This window comes from Aquarana catesbeiana, linkage group LG03 (genome assembly GCF_042186555.1).
Source record: "Aquarana catesbeiana isolate 2022-GZ linkage group LG03, ASM4218655v1, whole genome shotgun sequence".
NCBI lineage: Eukaryota > Metazoa > Chordata > Amphibia > Anura > Ranidae > Aquarana > Aquarana catesbeiana.
In genome coordinates this window covers 603462682-603483429 of record NC_133326.1, presented here as the reverse complement: position 1 = coordinate 603483429, position 20748 = coordinate 603462682, and positions in this window count along the sequence as shown.

Here is a 20748-nt window from a genome sequence, read left to right as displayed (position 1 = left end):
TGTCAGGCTGTGGCCAAATTGAGGAGAGGCTGTTATGGCATTCGTACCCATAGCATACTTTATATGCTTGGTGGGTAAATAACAAAGCATATAAATCCGACAAACCATTTGTGCAGACTGTGGGTTGGGATTATGGGTTTCATATGCAGAAGATGTTGATCAGAAGGGTGCTTGAATTCTTTTTGCCACTGATGGGACCACGACCATAGCAGTCCCAACAGCTCCATTGGTGGTCTAACTGCCAGTTCTGCAAAGAAGTAATTAAATTGGGCCACTTGCCCCCATCCACACATCCATCAGCATGAGACTTCATATATTTAAGTAGGTCGAAAAAAGATACATCCTTCAATTTTGGTCCAGGGCAAGGCAAAACAAAGATCTTTGGAGACTATAGCAATTTCCTCTCACAGGGCAGCAAAAAAGATACTTCCTGGTCTCACAATGGCAGTCAGACAGTTCCCTGGTTCAAACTGTTTCCACATTACCCTAGGTCACAAGATCTCTGCTAATGGAGAGGATCATCCAAGGTAAATTCTGAGTTTTCCTTTCAGTAGAGACCATATCACTTAAAGTGTATGCATGGGCAAAAAAAGCTTTTGTACATCTCTGCAAAACATGCACATTTTCCATATTTTGGATCTTTAAAAACACTGCAAGTATGGATACTTGTTGATCTGCCAGAAATCTAGTGAGGTCCTAAATTGCTATTGTGAATTGACAACACTACCTCTACTGCATTAAAATCAAAAACGCTGTTATCAGCCCTGCCAAGTTCTCCCTACTGGAGTACAGGACTTCTTTCCTGTCTCCTTGTCTACATAACATAAGGGGTAAATGCACTGTAGTCCAGGAGAGCAGAACTTTGGCAGGCTTAATAACATAGTTGCACTTCAGAACTATTATAAGCTATGCAGGTCTTAGGCCAAGTCCTACAGTACTCTTTTTGTACCATGCCAGTTTTTTCATCATTTCATCATATCTGAGATATTCCATTGCCTTTATTGGTTAAATCAGCATCTTTGAACCATCCCCAACATTCTATGTTCAGTACCCCAAAATGTCTTTCATATTCAAATTGTGGTCTGACAAGTGATGTATACAGAGCATCATGTGTTCTTTGTCAAAGCTTTTACACATACAAGATTTGTTTGCTTTTGCAACTGATGCTTGGCACTATATGCTGCTCCTTAACTTACTATTTCTAAAATATTTCCATAGTTGCTTTACATTTAACATTTTGGGGTCAATGATCACCATGATTAGAAGCTTTCTTAGAAGTGAAGGTGAGATGGAACTACAGGGGGATGATAGAAGTACAAGATCTGATTAACTAAAGGTATTTGCGACTACTGTACGATTGTCACTCTGTCTTGATGCCGAGCACTCACCCTTTTTAATTGCTCTCCAGGGATATAGGTCTAATGCCCAAGAAGGATTTTAACAGCTTTTATAACTTTGATAAATAAAATAGAAATAAAACTTCTGTCAAACATAATATACCTAAATTCAAAATAATTTTACTTGTATTAGATGGCTCTGCGTGGTAATACTGTGCAGAATGTTATCTGTTTTATTTTAACAAGGCTTTTATAATGCAAGAATAGCTCAAACTATGTCATGGAAAACACTTCACCCCATTACTGGGCCAAGACTCAGATGATTTACTAGTCTAAACTTATATACACCAAAAGCTGGTGTATATAAATTTAAACTAGTAAATCATCTTAGTATAAACACAACCAAGATTAAAGTCTAGCGAGGAAGGAAGCAGGAAAAAGAGGGCATTAAAATATCTAACCAAAATATACTGTACATATCCAATCTACCAGGGCAAAGGGTGAATTTCGATATAAAATTTGGAATATAATTTTACAGGGGAAATCTGAAATACATTAATGGCTATATAAGGCATGAAAATCAGGTGACACCACATGTGAGACATTAATGGTTCTATTGGAATTCATTGAAAGTCCTAAATGTTACTTGGGATGTAACAGATTGGAATTATTATTTTTAGATTATGGTAATAACATTTCCCATTCACCTAGATAACACCTCAGCCTTAGTCCAGCTCATATCCCTGGTCAACATTGTAAAAGATTATGGTAGTTTTAAAACACATTAGCTCTTGTATTATATCTAGGAATACAGATATACTTTTCAGATATAACACCTTACTTCTGATATGAATTTCCCTGTTGAGATGGGAGAGTATGCTGGTGCACCTCAAACCTGTAAATACTGGATTTTCACAGTGTTTGTGATTAGGGGAATAGATTGAGATTGGGGAAGGCAAGGAGCCCTAGCAAGGTAGCAGAACCTTATGATGCCTTATATAAATTATTTTTCTTGTTTCACACTTATAATGGTTTCCTTTGAATCTAATGCTGTAGGATGGCACCTTGTTAAATTTTTAATGCTAAACACAATGTTAAAATCATCAAATATTGGGTGACATTGCACTATGGCACTTGATTTGTACTTATGTAAAGTCCCATCCCTTCCCACCAATCCAGGCTTTCTGAATACTTTTAACATCCAGAAACTCTTGAAATAATCTTCAGGTCTACAGTCGTGGATTGCAGATTGTCATTTGCCACGTCACCTGCCACAAGTTGCAGATTGTCCACTTTCCACGTCACCTGCCACAAGTTGCGGATTGTCATTTGCCACGTGACCTGCCACAAGTTGCAGATTGTCCACTTGCCACGTCACCTGCCACACGTTGCGGATTGTCCACTTGCCACGTCACCTGCCACAAGTTGCTTGTTCAAATCTAACAACATATGGGTCAAATTCCAATTATACTTCGGATAACAGCAATGCTAGTGGTGTACTGGATTGGATCAAGGGCTCATTAAGGTATATAAATGGTCTATGAATCATTGCAAGCAATTACAATTTTTAGAAATATTTTTTAATGGTTTTTCATCATTTGCCATCATTTTTGAAACGCGGTACCGCGTTTAGCATCTGAAACGTGGAAATCTTCGGTGTCTGAACCCATTTTTTTGCTTTCAAAGAAACACTGTTAAATGCAAGTGCCTAAAAACTGCAATAAACGAGATTGTGTACATGGTCACATAGGAAAACATTGAATGAGTTCAGGGGCAGTTGAAAAAAGCACCCAACTGCATCTGAACGTACGTTTAGCAGCGTCCCGTGTACATGGGGCCTTACACTTTGAATGACAATTGCGTGGTCATGCTACATTGTACCCATATGAAATTGTTATAATTTTTTTCACACAAATAGAGCATTCTTTTGGTGGTATTAAATCACCACTGGGTTTTTTATTTTTTGCTAATTTTGAAAAAATAAAATAAAAAAATAAACAGTTTTCATAGTTTGTTATAACATTTTCCAAACAGGTAACAGGTTCTCCTTCATTGATGTGCGCAGATGAGGCTGAACTGATGGGCACTGACAGGCTGCACTGATGGGCAATAATAGGCACTGAAAAGGCGGCACTGATGAGCACTGATGAGGCAGCACTGGTGGGCACTGATGAGGCTGCACTGGTGGACACTGACAGGTGGCACTGATGAGCACTGATAGGTGGCACTGAAGGGCACTGACAGGTGGCTCTGGTAGGTGGCACTGATGGGTACTGATAGGTGGCACTGATATACACTTGTAGGTGGCACTAATAGGCAGCACTGATAGATAGCACCGATGATGAGGCACTGATGGGCACTGATAGGTGGCACTGGTGGGCACTGATTAGCAGTACTGAAGGGTACTGGTAGGTGGCACTGGTGGGCACTGGTTAGCAGCACTGGTGGGCACTACTTAGCAGCACTGGTGGTCACAGTGGCGTCACTAGGGTGGTTGTCCCCCCGGTGTAGTAAAACATAGTGTCAGTCCCCCTCCACCAACTATAGTCACCCTTCATAGACCCCCCCACTAAGTACAGACCCCCCTCCCTCAGTATAGACCCCCACTAAGTACAAATCCCCTCCATCCGTATAGACCCCCTTCCCTCAGTATAGACCCTCCCTCAGTATAGACCTCCCCCTCAGTACAGACCCCCCCTCCATCAGTATAGACCCCCCTCAGTATAAACCACCCCCTCAATCAGGAAAGACCCCGCTCAGGACAAAACCACCCCCCTTCATCAGTACAGACCCACCTCAGGACAAGCCACCCCCTCCACCAGTACAGACCCCCAGGACAAACCACCCACCTCCATCAGTACAGACCCCCCTCAGGACAAACCACCCCCCTCCATCAGTACAGACCCCCCTCAGGACAAACCACCCCCCTCCATCAGTACAGACCCCCCTCAGGACAAACCACCCTCCTCCATCAGTACAGAACCCGCCCAGGACAAACCACTGCCCTCCATCAGTAGAGACCCCCTCCTTAGGACAAACCACCCCCTCCATCAGTACAGACCCCGCCAGGACAAACCACCCCCTTCATCAATACAGACCCCCCAGGACAAATCACCCCCCTCCTCCATCAGTACAGACCCCCCTAAGGACAAACCACCCACTTCATATAATATAGCTGTGTCCAGCAGAAAAAAAACAACCTCATCATTAAGCCCCCCCCACATTAACAGACCAGAACAGGGCTCCGGACACAAACACTCCTCCCTCTTATCACACCAGCTCTGAGTGGCTCAGGTGTAACTGGGGGGCGACACCATGCCAACCCCCCCACCTGTCACAACACCTCACCTCGGGCGGCGGAGGACACCCCCCATCGCAAAGCCAACAACCTCTTGCCTGTTAAAGCCCCAGCTCGGGCAAAGAGAATCGCAGCTCACAGGTGAGTAAAATGGACCATAATCTTCATAGGATGGTGCCTCGATGAGGTGCACGCCCTGCCGCTGCCAGCAGTTAACTCACGGAACAAAAAAAGACAATTGGCTGCACTCCCACATGATGCAAAGTTGGCTTTTATTAAAGTGGTAAAACCATACAAACATAGGCAAAGGAGACAACAAAGGTTAACGCGTTTCACACGCAGATCGTGCTTTATCAAAACCACATGGAAATGCAATTTGTAAATATGTCCAATTTCCTAATTGCACTTCCTGTTTCCCATCTCACTATAGATGTTCAAAGTCTAGCAAATCCCTAAAATATTGATTCAGGTGATACTAAATTGTATATACAGTACAAAGGTAGAAAAATTTGTTAAAAACTAGAGCATATAACATAGTACCAATTATCAATTTACAATCCAAAATCCTAAACAAACTTAGAGAAACTTTTAAAAACAAAAAATAGTACAGCAACAGATAAATGTGGAAAATATTGATCAGATAGACACCACATAAATATGGACACCCCCCATCGCAAGCCAACACCCTCTCGCCGATTAACGCACCAGCTCGGGCGGCTCAGGTCCACGGAACACCTGGGCGGCAGCTGGAGAGGAGAGGAAAGTGTGCAGCTGTGCTGCCCAGGTGGAGTATAGATAGTGACAGGCTCAGGCAGCAGCGCAGTAGTGAGAGACGGAGAGGAGGAGGAAAACACAGGCCAGGCGCACCCATGCCGTGGTGCTGGAGGGTGTTCCGGCTGAAAAAAAAACTGCCAAAAGGGATTTTTAAACTATGATATATGTGATTTAGAACATGTAACACATTTTAAATAATGCTTTCATTGAGAACATTTAACAAATATAAAGTAGGTATTATCCTAATTTGGCTGCAAAAGTGGAAATAAACTTCAGAAAGCAGTAATTTACTTGACAGTTAGCCTAAATACATGGGGCAGTCATAGATATATTATGTTTACCACAAATTCCAGTTCTGTTTATAGTAAATGCCTTTGATTATCTTTCTGTTTTCCATGTACATTCCAATTTAGATAATGTGTGGTTGATTGCTGGGTGGAGCATCCTTCATATTCTCCATATCAGTTGAGCTGCCTGTGAAATGTATTTGGCACAAGGTTCACATAGAAATGACCTTTTGTTATAGGCAGGTGTGCCTCCTTAGTAAGTAGTCTGGCTTTCCCCTTAGTAAATATTACAGCTACTGATAATAACACTCAAAACACAGAACAACTGAATATCACCATTTTCCATAAATTTTCTAAGCATGATCAGTTTGTAGAGGAGATGGGACTACTGAGCCTCCACTTGATTCATTCTTTTATAAATCTGCAGATTTCAAAATCCCAAACTCCACTTTGGTTTTTATTGTATAAAATCTCCAAAAGAAAATCTTTGTCAAGATTGTTTACACTGTAGATAAAATAGGGACAAAAGCAACAGAAAATTAATTTCCACAAAATACTACAGCCAATGAGCTATTAGAAAAAATTATACCCGAGCAGTCATGCTTCCAATGATGGACATATGCCTGTTAGATTAGTTCCACCTGGAACTTTCCTCTTCCTCCTTCTCCCGCAGGAAAGTTGGAACGTGATTCATAGTCAATGAGTTAAAATAAATAAGATACTATATATAGGTTGCTGACATAGGGGTTGATTTAGTAAAACTAGAGAGTGCAAAATTTAGTGCAGCTCCAATCAGCTTCCAGTTTTTTTTTTTTTTGTTTGATACTGTAATTTCATCTGTCTGTGATGGTGTGGAGCTTGGGAGCAATCGACAGGAGGGGAAAGAGTGGTATGGGGTGGTGGCTGTTAGCACTGGAGATCACCTGGAATGCCGGCAACCGGGAAGCTGTAACACAAACGTTTTAGAGACCTTCAGAAATGCAGGTTCTACCTTTTCAGTGAGCAATTAATCAATGGACATACGTCTATAATTGGAAGCATAGCCACTGGGGTATTACTATTGCTATTGCTATTTAACTGTTTAGGAATGGGTAAATGCAATGCAGTTGGAAAACATACTCCCTCAGCACTGCAATTTATGAACAGGTTTCCGTTGAGCATTAATTAACATCTGTAAGGGGGACATGCTCAACTGATATCTGTAGCAGTAAACCATGCACAAGTCAGATAGACCCAAGAACAGTCCAAGTAGGTTTGTCCTGCACTTTTTTCAGTAATGCAGCAAACAAACACAGTTTCATAGTAAGTTCACACTGCTGCGATACGATTTTTATCCAACTTTCAGTGAGTATGTAGTACTGCTTGGATGCAAGTTGGATGCAGCTTTGATAAGGTTTGTATATTCTATGGGGCCAAAATCGCACTGGAATCACACCAAAATAGCACAGAAACCTTTTCCAAACTGCTCCATGCTGAGTTGCATTGATGTGAACGGACACCATTGAAAATAATGTGATTTCCCTTATCATGTGGTTCTGTGCTACTCAAGTTGCATCTGAAATCGCACTAGTCTGAGCCAGGCCATAGTGTAGAAGCTCTTTGTACAGCAAGGCTGCAACATAAAAAAATAAAACATCTGCACCTCAAAGCAGCTAACTAAACTTAAGTCAGTCCCTGCCTAACTAGTCCTTTATTGGCCTCCCTCCAAAAAACTGCCAGCTCTTTTTACTTTTTAGTGTTCAGTCAGCAGTCAGCCTTTTCTCCTAGCAGTAGGATCCTCACAGAAGACACAATGAAAAAGAGATTGCTGAGCATCAGTTGGATCACATACGTATATAAAGGCCTATGCACAGCTAAGAGGTTTAGCCACCAGATAAGATGTGAACCGAGGAATGGAGACTTAATCCCATCCAAAGCTCTACATAGCTTCTGGACTCCTGGACTCATAAAAAAAGTCACAAACCGTTTAGCCCCTCACAATGTGTAGGAAAGAAACCTAGATGACACATATATACTGTCCACAATGCTGTCAACCAGTAGCTCATACATTGTATTGTGGTTTTGTACATATTTTGTTTATTAAGCCTAGGAATTAAAATATAGAAATATTTATTTTATTGGTTAGTTAAATATTAGAAATTGTATATTAATATTTTGTATTTTTCTATTGCCTGGGAGGTGGAACTCTTGGTTCTTTTTCTCTTTGGGTATCTCAGTCTATTTACAGCCTTTTGAATAAAAGCCTATAATTCACAGACCTTAACCTCTGAAGCTTACATACAAAGGTGGATGATAAGTAGCTGACTCATCCCACTGAATGCAGTTAAGTTTATATTCGGACATGTGGAGGCAGGGCCATTTTTAACACAGGGCAGAAGGGACAGCTGCCCAGGGCCCATTTAATGTTGTAGGACCCAGAGCAGACGCCCCCTAAACCCGCACTGCCCGCCAAGGTTTTTTTTTTTTTTAGCAGGAGTTCAGCCACCTCCGACGCTGCTGACTTGCTGGCTGCTCATTTTTATCACCTGTAACTACAGAAGTGCTGCATCTGTATTTACAAGTGACAGCGCTCAGATCGGCGGCTGCTCAGACCCCTCCTTCCTCTACACATCAATCTCTATAGGAGAGCAGAGGAGGGAGGGGGCGTTGAATCTACACAGGCAGAAGCTCCTCCTCACCGCCAGCCTGCACAGACACGCTGTAGGAACTACTCTGCGGCCCCACTCTCTGAATTTTTCTAGGTGGAGGGAGAGGAGCTGGGGCGGGAGAAAAGTTCTGTACTGGAAGTTGGCAGTGGGCAATGTCAGACTAGGAGCATATAACAGGTAACAGTTCAGGTGTTCTAGTTATGCAAAGAGTTCAAAGAACAAGAGCACATACCATGAGCAGGTCTAAGCAGAGCAGATCAGCTGGGACTTTTAGTTCACTGCTGTAAATGAAGGTAGATGTTTGCTGGACCTTGTAGTTTACCGCTGCAGATGAGGATAGATGTTAACTGGTGTTTGTAGTTCACTGCTGCAGATGAGGATAGATGTTGTCTGGTGCTTGTAGTTCACCGCTGCAGATGAAGGTACTACAGTAGAATCAGGCAAAGCGTAGTCTAGGCAAGTCCAAACGGTACCGAATCAGAAGCAAGCAAACAGGGTCAAACAAGCCGGGTCATACACGAAATTCACAGAGCAGATATCAGCTGGATCAAACACAAGGTAAACTCTAATGCCGCGTACACACGACCGGACTTTACGGCATACTTGGTCCGGCAAACCTGAGTCCGTCGGACAATTCGATCGTGTGTGGGCTCCAGCTGACTTTTTTTTCTCAAAAGTTTGACGGACTTAGATTTGAAACATGTTTCAAATCTATCCGACGGACTTGAGTCCGGTCGAAAAGTCCGTTCGTCTGTATGCTAGTCCGACAGACAAAAAACGACGCTAGGGCAGCTATTGGCTACTGGCTATGAACTTCCTTGTTTTAGTCCGGTCGTACGTCATCACGTACGAATCCGTCGGACTTTGGTTGATTGTGTGTAGGCAAGTCCGTTCATTCGGAAAGTCCGTCGTAAAGTCCGTCGAAAAGTCCGCAGGACAAAGTCTGCCATAAAGTCCGCTCGTGTGTACGCGGCATAACGCGAGCACTGACTGAATGCTGATACAGGTGATTTAAAGGTGAGCTGGCCAATCACTGTTGTTTTCCAGGCAAAGGCTGTGTCAGGTGAGTTGTGCTGGGTCCTAAAGAGATCCTATTACTGACAGTATCCCTCCTTTCTCTAGGGGTTGCTCCTGCACCCCCAGGCTTACTTGGATAACGAAGATGGAACTTCTTCTTAAGTCGGTCAGCATGAAGATCACGAGCTGGGACCCAAGATCGATCCTCTGGGCCAAACCCTTTCCAATAACCGAGATATTGTAAGGAATTGTGCACTCGTCTGGAATCAAGAATAAATGCCACTTTTCCTGACTGTCCAACACATCCACAGGTTCTGGTTCATTTACTTGGAGGCTGGAATGAACAGGTTTCAACAATGAAACATGAAAGACATTTGGAATGCGCATGGATGGGGGAAGTTTTAATCTATAGGATACAGGATTACCAATTCCTGAAATTTCATAGGGCCCGATGAATTTTGGGCCAAGTTTTTTAGATGGAATATGCAGGAACAGATTCCTAAATGATAGCCACACTTTGTCACCAACCTTATATCCTGGTGCTTTTGAGCGCCTCTTGTCAGCCACTTTCTTAAAAGCCTGCACAGAGCGAGAAATAGCACGATTAACATCGGACCAGATTTTGGAGAAATTTTCAATTGTGGTGTTGGCATTTGGAACATCAGAGGGTGGAAGATCAAAGGAGCACACACGAGGATGCAACCCCTAAACACAGAAGAAAGGAGAGGTCCCTGTAGATGTGCTGGCACAATTATTAAAGGCAAACTCTGCCCATGGCAGGACGTTGACCCACTCCACCTCATCATTGGCCTTCAGACAACGTACCATCTTCTCTAGAGTCTGATTAGTCCTTTCTGTTTGGCCGTTTGTCTCAGGATGATATGCTGAAGAATATGATAACTTAATCCCCAGCTGAGAGCAAAGGGCCTTCCAAAACCGGGCTATAAACTGAGAGCCACGGTCTGAGACAATGTTAATTGGTGCCCCATGGACCCTGAAAATATGTTTAATGAATAAAGATGCCAGTTCTTTAGCAGATGGAAGTTTCGGAAGCAGAACAAAGTGGGCCATTTTACTGAACCTGTCTACCACCACCCAGATCGTGGAACATCCCTGGGACGGAGGCAAGTCAGTGATAAAGTCCATAGATAAATGGGTCCAGGGACAGGTAGGTATTGGTAGAGGACGTAGGAGACCGAGTGGCTTAGAGGTACTGCTCTTGCTTCTGGCACAAACTTCACAGGCCTGGACTAAGGCTAACACATCCTGCCTAATCGATGGCCACCAGAGGTTGCGAGAGATAATCTCAAAAGTTTGTCTAAACCCTGGATGTGTTGCAGGTTTTGATGCATGTACCTGCTGCAATACCTGCAAACGAAGAGCCAGGGGCACAAAAAGCATACCAGAGGGAGTGGAGGGAGGGGCTTCAGCCTGTGCAGGTAACAAGGCCTCAGAGATGTCAGTCTGGGTGAAAGCCAAAATCCTATTCTCAGAGATAATGGGTTGTGGAGGAAGCGGAGGAAGAGACTCTGATAAAAAGCTGTGAGACAAGGCGTCAGCCTTAATGTTTTTTGGCCCTGGTAAATATGAAATTGTGAAGTCAAATCTGGAGAAGAACAATGACCACTTGGCTTGATGTGAGTTCAGTCTTTTAGCAGAACGGATGTATACAAGGTTTTTGTGGTCAGTCAGAATTATGAATGGATAGCGAGCTCCCTCCAATGTCTCCATTCCTCCAAAGCAAGATTTATGGCTAGAAGTTCTCTGTTGCCTATATCATAATTGCGCTCTGCTGGGGAATAATTACGAGACAAGAAGGTACAGGGGTGGATGGCAGCATTTACAGGATCCTTTTGTGACAAAAGCGCCCCCACCCCTACTTCAGATGCATCTACCTCCACAATAAAAGGTAGCTCAGGAACAGGATGGCGTAGGATTGGTGCAGAGGTAAAGGCTTTCTTTAACTGAGTGAAGGCTGCCTGGGCTTCAGTAGTCCATTTAAACGTAGTCGGAGTCTTCCTGGTGAGAGAGGTGATGGGATGTGCAATGGTGGCAAAGTTCTTAATGAATTTTCAATAGAAATTTGCAAAGCCCAGGAAGCGCTGAACTGCCTTCAGGTCTGAAGGTGGTGCCCAGTCTAAAATGGCTTGAATCTTGACTGGATCTATGGTGAGGCCTGTGTCAGAAATTAGATAGCCTAGGAAAGGTACTTGTTTAACATGAAATTAACATTTTTCAGGCTTTACAAAAAGGGAGTGAGTCTTTAATTGAGCCAAAACCGAGCAGACATGCTTCTGATGTGTTTCAAGATTGGGAGAATATATCAAAATATCGTCTAAATATACAAGCATGAAGTGACCCAACATGTCACGGAAAATGTCATTCATAAAGTTCTGAAAGACAGCTGGTGCATTTCTGAGACCGAAAGGCATGACAAGACATTCGTAATGACCATCCTTGGTGTTAAAGGTTGTCTTCCACTCGTCTCCTGCACGGATGCGCACCAGATTATAGGCTCCCCTTAAGTCCAGTTTGGAGAAGATTTTGGCTCCCTGGATTTGAGAGAACAATTCTGTGATGAGAGGAAGAGGATACCGATTGGGAACAGTTATTTTATTTAGACCTCTGTAATCAACACAAAGTCTCAGTCCCACATCCTTCTTCGGGACAAAGAAGCATCCTGCTCCTGTGGGAGAAGTGGAGGGACGGATGAAACCGATGTATTCATGCTAGGCAAGATTCTCTGGCTCAGACAGTGGAAAGACTCTCCCTCGAGGGGGTGTAGTGTCAGGCAAGAGGTCAATGGGACAATCATAACTGCGATGAGGAGGTAAAGTGTCAGCAATCCCTTTAGAAAACACATCCCGAAAGTCCTTATAACAAAGCGGAATCTGTTCCATTCCCACTTGACAGGTAGCAAGTTGAACAGGGTGCTGGATACAGTTCTTTTTACACTGATTGGACCAAGCCAGAATATTTCCTGTTCACCAGTCAATTACAGGATTGTGCTTCTGAAGCCAAGGAAGGCCTAGGATCAAAGGAGTGGATGGAGAGTCAATGACAAGACATTAAATCTTCTCCCAATGCAAAGCCCCCAATTGTAACTGGAAAGGGTTGGTGGATTGGAGCACTAGATCTTGTGAGAGAGGCCGATTATCCATGGAAATCTGGTGGACTGGGCAATCTAGAGCATGAGTTTCCAGGGACAAAGAGGTAATCAGAGTCTTATCAATAAAATTAATATCGGCTCCAGAATCTACCAAGGCCAGCAGTTCATGAGACCCTGTCGCAAAGTGAATGACAGCGGGTAAAAGAATACAATTGTCCCCCTGGGGAGATGAGAGCAGACCTAAGGTGTCCTCCCCGCAATTACCTAGGTCCTGGAGTTTCCTGGACATGTAGGGCACGAACGGAGCATATGACCCTTGAGGCCACAATATAAGCAGAGTCCCATGTTACGCCAGCGCGTGTGTTCCTGGGCAGATAACTGGGTAGAGCCTAACTGCATAGGTTCTTCCTCAGATTTGGCACTGGAGGTGGAATAGTCAGGCGGCAAGGGAAGTATATAGTTTGCCACAGCTGTGGTTTGTTCTAGTCTCTCTCGCTGGTGGCGGTCAATTCTAATGGCTAGACTCATAGCCTCCTCTAGTGAGGCTGGGTAGGAGAAGTTGACCAGAGCATCCTTAATTGCATCTGAAAAGCCCATTCTAAACTGGCTGCGGAGAGCTGCATCATTCCAGCCAGATTCCGGGGCCCACCTGCGAAACTCTGAGCAATATATTTCAGCTGTGGTAGTTCCTTGCTTTAAGTTACGCAGGGTTGATTCTGCAGTAGCAGCGCGATCTGGATCATCATATAGCAACCCTAGGGCTTCAAAGAAGGCATCTACTGTTAGCAAGGCTGGATGGTTTGGTTCCAGGTTAAAGGCCCAAGCCTGGGGGTCACCCTGTAGTAGAGAGATAATGATTTGAATCCTCTGAGTTTCAGGGCCAGACGAGGATGGCCTTAACTTGAAATATAATTTGCAGCTGTTTTTAAAGTTACAAAACCCTTTACGGTCACCAGAAAACCGGTCAGGCAAAGGAATTTTTGGTTCAGATGGAGTTTTTGTAGCGGTGGTAATAGAAGGAGATTGCATCTTGGTGAGCTCTGTGGCCATTTTCTGAACTTGATGGGATAAGCGGCAAAGTTCCTGTGCAAACAACTGAGCCTGCTCAGGATCCATGATAGGTTTCCCTTATTATGTATGGCTCGTGTTAATGTCAGGCTAGGAGAAGGTCTGAGTGGAGCAGGTCAGCTGGGACTTGTAGTTCACCGCTGTAGATGAAGGTAGATGTTTGCTGGACCTTGTAGTGTACCGCTATAGATGAGGATAGATGTTAACTGGTGCTTGTAGTTCACTGCTGCAGATGAGGATAGATATTGTCTGGTGCTTGTAGTTCACCGCTGCAGATGAAGGTACTACAGTAGAATCAGGCAAAGCGTAGTCTAGGCAAGCTGGGTCATACACAGGAAGATCAGAGTCCAAACGGTACAGAGTCAGAAGCAAGCAAACAGGGTCAAACAAGCCGGGTCATACACGAAATACACAGAGCAGATATCAGCTGGATCAAACACAAGGTAAACTCTAACACGAGCACTGACTGAATGCTGATACAGTTGATTTAAAGGTGAGCTGGCCAATCACTGTTGTTTCCCAGGCAAAGGCTGTGTCAGGTGAGTTGTGCCTAGTCCTAAAGGGATCCTATTACTGACAGGCAGGTGGGTAAGCTCTGAACTGGAATCTGTGGGGAAGAGAGCTTTGTGGAGGGGGGGAGATGTACACAGGCACCCCTCAACCATGCACTCCATACATAGCACACACCTCAACCCTGCACTCTGTACATAGCGCACCCCTCAACCCTGCACACCTTACAAAGCACACCCCTCAACCCTGCAGTCTGTACGTAGCTCAACCCTGCAGTCTGTAAATAGCACACCCTTCAATCCACTCTTTATGTACCCTGGCAGCCCATCCTTGGGGATGCTGCTCACATTGGGCTCTGTTCCTTCCTAGACTCCATCAATAAGTTCTAGAATTTTCTGTCTATTGGTGGGCCCTGTCACCTCTGCAGTCTGTGGTGTGCAGGCAGTGAGGAAATGTACCAATTAGTGAGTGGTAATAATGTGCAGTAACCTCTAGCAACCAATCAGTGAGTGGTACAAATGTTCAGTTACCTCTAGCAACCAATCAGTGAGTGGCAGGATGTGCAGTAACCTCTAGCAACCATTTAGCAAGCAGTAATGATGTGCAGTAACCACTAACAACCAATCAGCAAGCAGAAATTATGTGCTTAAGCTCTAGCAACTAATCAGTGAGCCGTAATGTGTGCTGTAACCTCTAGCAAGTAGTCAGTGAGCAGTAATGATACGCTGTAACCTCTGGCAATCAATCGCTGCCTGATCTGCTGTAGTAAACTGATTTTGAGTCTAACTGCTATTTATTGTATGTCTCAGAGTGGGGGCTGGGGAGGGGGGCGAAAAAATGTTTGGCCAGGGTCCAATCAATATTAAAGCCGGCCCTGTGTGGAGGCGAGAATACAAGCTGGGTCAGATGTGCTCTCTCTTTAGTTAACAAATTTTTCTCTGGGAGCCCTTTGTCATGTATTAAATCTTTTAAAACTAAGGTTGTGTATATATATATATATATATATATATATATATATATATATATATATATATACACACACACACACACACCCACGTGCACACACACAGTATATATATATGGATGGATGGATATGCAACAATCAGTTAAAAATCATGTACATGGAAAAAAAAATATAATTTAGCATTAAATGAAAACTATAGTAGGAGACCACTTAGTATAGGAATAAAATATCAGAGTGTTAGAATTTGCAGCTGAGGTTCTACGTTTTTGTGCCTTTTTGAACCAAAATATAGTACATTTTTTTTCATGAACTCTGCATATGGTAATCATTTTATGATTATGTTTTTTACACAATGCAAGCTTTAATTATTTGGCCGACTGTCCAGTATTACTAGTAAATTTGCTAGGCACACTGCACCTATTACTTTTAAGAGCAAGAGCTAAGCATATGCTTTATATTTCCATCAACCAGGGATTATAGACAGGAATGCTGAGGTAGAGCCTGTGATAGCTCAGCGGCTTTAGCCTCCTATAGCCCAGAGACAGCTGACTATTTCATTCCCTGAAAAACCGTAGTAAAATCAATCTAAACCAGTTTAATGAAACAGTTACAGAGTATTACCAGTGAACTGCGACATTCTTAATTGAAACATTGTAAGGAGAAACTGTAAGAGCTGGTTCACACCACACCATTTCTGTGTGGTTTGGTTGTGAAGCCCATTCATTTAAATGGACTGCAAAATGTACTGGAACGCAGAAAAAATAGTGCAAGCACTACTTTTTCAGAGAACACTGCACAAAACCACATGGTAACGTGGTACCATGTGATTTGAGGCCCATAAATGCTTTGGTTTTGAGCCCGGGTTCACACCATAATTCGCTGCGGACCGCACAGGAGCGCTGTGCGTCCCTGTTCACCGTTTCAGGGACGAATCAGGGCTGATTCTATGCCTGAATTCGGCCCTGAAACGCAGCCAAAGACGCACAGCGTTTTTGTGCAGTGCGCACCGCAGCCGCCCCGGAGATATGTGAACCGGCTCCATAGGGAGCCAGTCACATTCTCCTGCTATGCGAATTAGATGTGCGGAAACGCACATCTAATTCGCATAGGTGTGAACCCGGGCTGAAGGATGCTTTTGATGTGCCATTAACAACTCATTGGATCCTGTACACTCTTGCAAGGGCGGCGCATTGACCTGTGGAATGTGCCTTTCCTGCTCTGTGTTTTGGTGTTATCTGGGTTTTAGGCCACTTTTACCTGGCCAGGTACATGCAGCCACTAGATTGCAGTGGCAGGAGTCATCGGGTTCTTGTTGGTGGAATGATTGGGGCATGAGATTGGCAGGCTGACAGCGCCCGCACACAAAACGGTTAGCTGCAGTTATGGATGACAATCTGAGCCTGGACGCAGGCTAGAAGTCCTTGGTCAATCCAGCTGCAAGAATCTGATGATCCTTGCCACTGGACTCCGGTGGTCACATAGCCAGCTGTGAGGAAAAGGCCTTAAGGCAAGTGTCCAACCTTTTGAAGAGCGAGGGCCACTTAAAGAGGTGCTCCCCCCCCCCCAAAAAAAATTAAAAGACAACTACGACTAATACTCTAGCTGCTGACTTTTAATATTAGGACACTTACCTGTCCAGGGTTCCCACCATTTCAGCACCGCAGTTGATTTTTGGATCGGCTATTGGGTGCTGCCGCTGCCATTCCTGGTAAAGGAAACTTTCAGCTTTACACCTGGATCCCTACTGCGCATGCGCAAAGCGAGCTAGACTTTCTAATTGGCCCAGCGGCGGAGGAGGGAGGAGGGGGGCCGAACTTCCCCACTTCTGCAACGCCATCTCCGGAAGTGGGGAAGGGGGACCTGTCAAAAACAGGTACTGAAAGGTGCCAAATGTGGACGGATCCACTTCTGTTTTTTTGACAGATCGGATTGGAGGTAGCCATGTGTAAATGGACACAAGTCTATTTACATCTGCTGCTCCATAGAGGTGAATGGAGGGTCCGAATGGATTGGACCGATCATGTGAAAGGAGCCTAAGGCTGCGTTTACACTGATGGTCTGTAGTCTACCTGCACTGCGGCTGCAGCACAGTGCACCTGTGGCTTTCCTGTGGGTTAGCTGCACTTTGCCATAGAATTCTTTTATATCCTACAGGTGTGGTGCATTTTCTGAAAGCGCACGAAAGTCGCAGGTAAAACCAGAAGTCTATGGGTCAGTGCAGGTAACCCGCAGGTGCACTGCGCTACACCTGCGGATCAGTTTGAAAATAGCATAGTAACCACTTCAGAAGAAATATGCTTATATATACACTGTGATTTTAGTAGTAAACTTACCTTTAACCACGTCAACCCCAGAAGCATTTGCTCCCTTAATGACCAGGCCATTTTTTGCGATACAGCACTGCGTCACTTTAACTGGCAATTGCGTGGTCATGCAACATGGTACCCAAACAAAATTTTTTGCTCTATAAACAAAAAAAGAGCGACAATTTTGAAAAAAAAAACAATATTTTTTACTTTTTGCTATAATAAATATCCCCCAAGCAGACAGTTTTCTAAGTTTTTCTTATTGATTAGATAGGAAAGCAAAGGTTCCAAAAGGCTCTTGGATTAGCAGAACTGGTGGTTTTGGGTTCTTTATAAACCGCCAGCCTGCTCAAGAATTTTGCTCCACCATGGAACAAGTCTCTGTGCATGTCAGACTGGGGAGCTCTGGAATATCTGTGTGGTAAAATACAGCTCCTGTTGGTGAGACAAAGCCTGTGTTGCAAAGACTTCATTTGCAGAGAGTGAAGGCCCATACACGATTGGACTTTTTGACAACAAACATGCAAATTACCTGTTTTAAGGCTACATCCAACCGTGTGTACGCTCCATCGGACAAACTTTTTCGTTTTTCATCGGACAAATGTTGGCTGTGCAAACAGACAAACTTTCCTGCAACAAAAGTCCTACGTCGGCTAGTCCAATCGTGTGTACACAAATCCATCAAACTTTAGTCCAAAGTACAAACACGCATGCTCAGAACCAATGCAAAAGATCAGACAACAATACAGAAGTTGACCAAAAGGTGGCGGTAAAGAGCTGAAAAACCACGTGATTTGGTGAACGTTAGCTGAAAAAGTCCACGGCCAACGCCCTTTGTACAGAAATACACAGAAAAGTTTGTTTGAAGTCCGATCGTGTGTATGAGGCTTTAGGCACCTGAGCAACAGTAAAGCCTCTTAAACATGATCAGACTTTAAACAAACTTTTCCGTGGATTTCTGTCCAAAGGGCGTTGGCCGTGAACTTGTATTGCATACACACGGCAGGACTTTTTAGGAAGCAAACATGAATGTAGTGACGTTTCAACATACTGACAACACTTCAAAAGAGGACGTTCAATTCTCCGACACCACCCTTTGGTCAACTTCTGTATTGCTGTCTGATATTTTGCATTGGTTCTGAGCATGCGTGTTTGTACTTTGTACTAAAGTCCGATGGTTTTGTGTACACACGATCGGACTAGCCGACGTAGGACTTTTGTTGCCACCAAGTTTGTCTGTTCGCACAGCCAACATTTGTCCGATGAAAAACGAAAAAGTTTGTCCGATGGAGCGTACACACGGTTGGATGTTGCCTTAAAACAGCTAATTTGCATGTTTGCTGTCAAAAAGTCAGATCGTGTGTATGGGCCTTTAGCCAAGAACCGTGTATGTTAGAGTTCACCAAGTAGCAAGGTTTTATGCTCTTGTTTTACTTTTGATTATATCTATACTATATATATATATAGATATAGATAGATATAGCTATAGATCTATATATATATATATATATAGATATATATAGATCTATATATATCTATATAGATATATATATATATAGATATAAATATATATCTATATATATATATATATTATATAGATAGATAGATCTATCTATATCTATCTATCTATCTATCTATCTATCTATCTATCTATCTATCTATCTATCTATCTATCTATCTATCTATCTATCTATCTATATCTATATATATATAGATATATAGATATATATATATAGATATATATGTACACAGTATCTCACAAAGGTGAGTACACCCCTCACATTTTTGTAAATATTTTATTATATCTTTTCATGTGTCAATACTGAAGAAATGACACTTTGCTACAATGTAAAGTAGTGAGTGTACAGCTTGTATAACAGTGTAAATTTGCTGTTCCCTCAAAATAACTCAACACACAGCTATTAATGTCTAAACCCTGGCAACAAAAGTAAGTACACCCAAAAAGGGACATTCCCATATCTCCTCCCATCTTCATCATTTGGCTCAGGAAAATCTAATGTCCATTTGGATCTGAGGGCCTCAAGTCCCAAGTGGACAGAGGGGAGCATAGCCTTGTATATACTGGAAAGAGGTTTAACCAGAGTATCATGTCAAAGTTCAGTCTCAAGAGTAGACGTGTAGAAGGCTACCGGTTGCATTTTGAATTGTGTATGGAATGCATGCCTGAGCTTCAAATATCTAAAAAGGCATACATTAGTGAGATCAAACTGTGATTTCAAAACATCAAAAGTCTTTAACTCCCCTCCTGAGCAAATCTGATGTAGATATTTAATGCCCTTCATTGCCCAGACCTGGGGGTCAGGTATGGAGGACAATTCCGGTAGCAACAGATTGAACCACAATGGGTTATATTGAGAGATGTGCCCGGGATGTGGGGGAATAGGCCATTCTGCCCGAGCCATCGACCAGGCCTTTAGAACAGCTTTCATTGCCACTGTCAAAAGGAAGGGGTTTAGGTGGGCCTCTATATACAAGGTTTTTTTAACACCTTATAGAAGCCTACACAGAATGCCACCACAGTGCCATTAGAGTCACCTGCTATTAGCCATTTGTAAACATGTGTCAGCATAGCAGCCAGAAAGTATTTTTATTTTTATTTATAAATTATTAAAGCTTTTTTTCCATTCATAAAACATTCCATTCTATCTCCCCTCCCTCCCCCGCTTCAGCATATAATTGTAAAAATAGACTTCAGGTCGCCTCTCGTAAGTCATCCCCCCCGTCTTTATCTTGCTCTCTTGTCCATAGCTGAACACTCACATTTCTCCATTTTAGTCTCACCTCCCATATCTACCACCATTCCTTCATTCGTTATAACCCCTCCCAGACTACTACCTGACTCAACCTAGATGCAATCTATTGTACCCTATATTTATTGTCTATTACTCTTTATCCAATATTTGGAATCTCTCTATAGTTACTATTGCCCTACACGTAAAAGATTGCTTCGGGCTGCTACACCTATTATCTTTTCCAGTCTCTCTAAGAAAGGTATCCCATCACTTCCACCTATGGTTTCCACATCTTTTCAAATTTCTTAAAGTTATCTTGTTTAGTGTATGCCGCTTTTTCTTTCCACACTATCTCATTTATAGCCTTAACCCATTCCCCCGAAGACAGAGACCTCACCTACTGCCATCTCTGCGCAATTCATTTTCTTGCTTGGAACAAACACCCCAACACTGCTGCTGATGTGTTATCCAACCCTCTATTTCTCTCCATATATCCCAACACGCAAAGACTTGCCTCTAATTCTAAGGTAGTCCCAAAAAGTTGAATTTATAATATCGAGAACTTCTTCCCAATACCGAAATAACTTTGGGCATCTGCATACCATGTGAATAAGGTCACCCATCTCCTGGCATTTGGGGCACTTGGCATCCGGTCGCCGACCAAACATTAATAATCT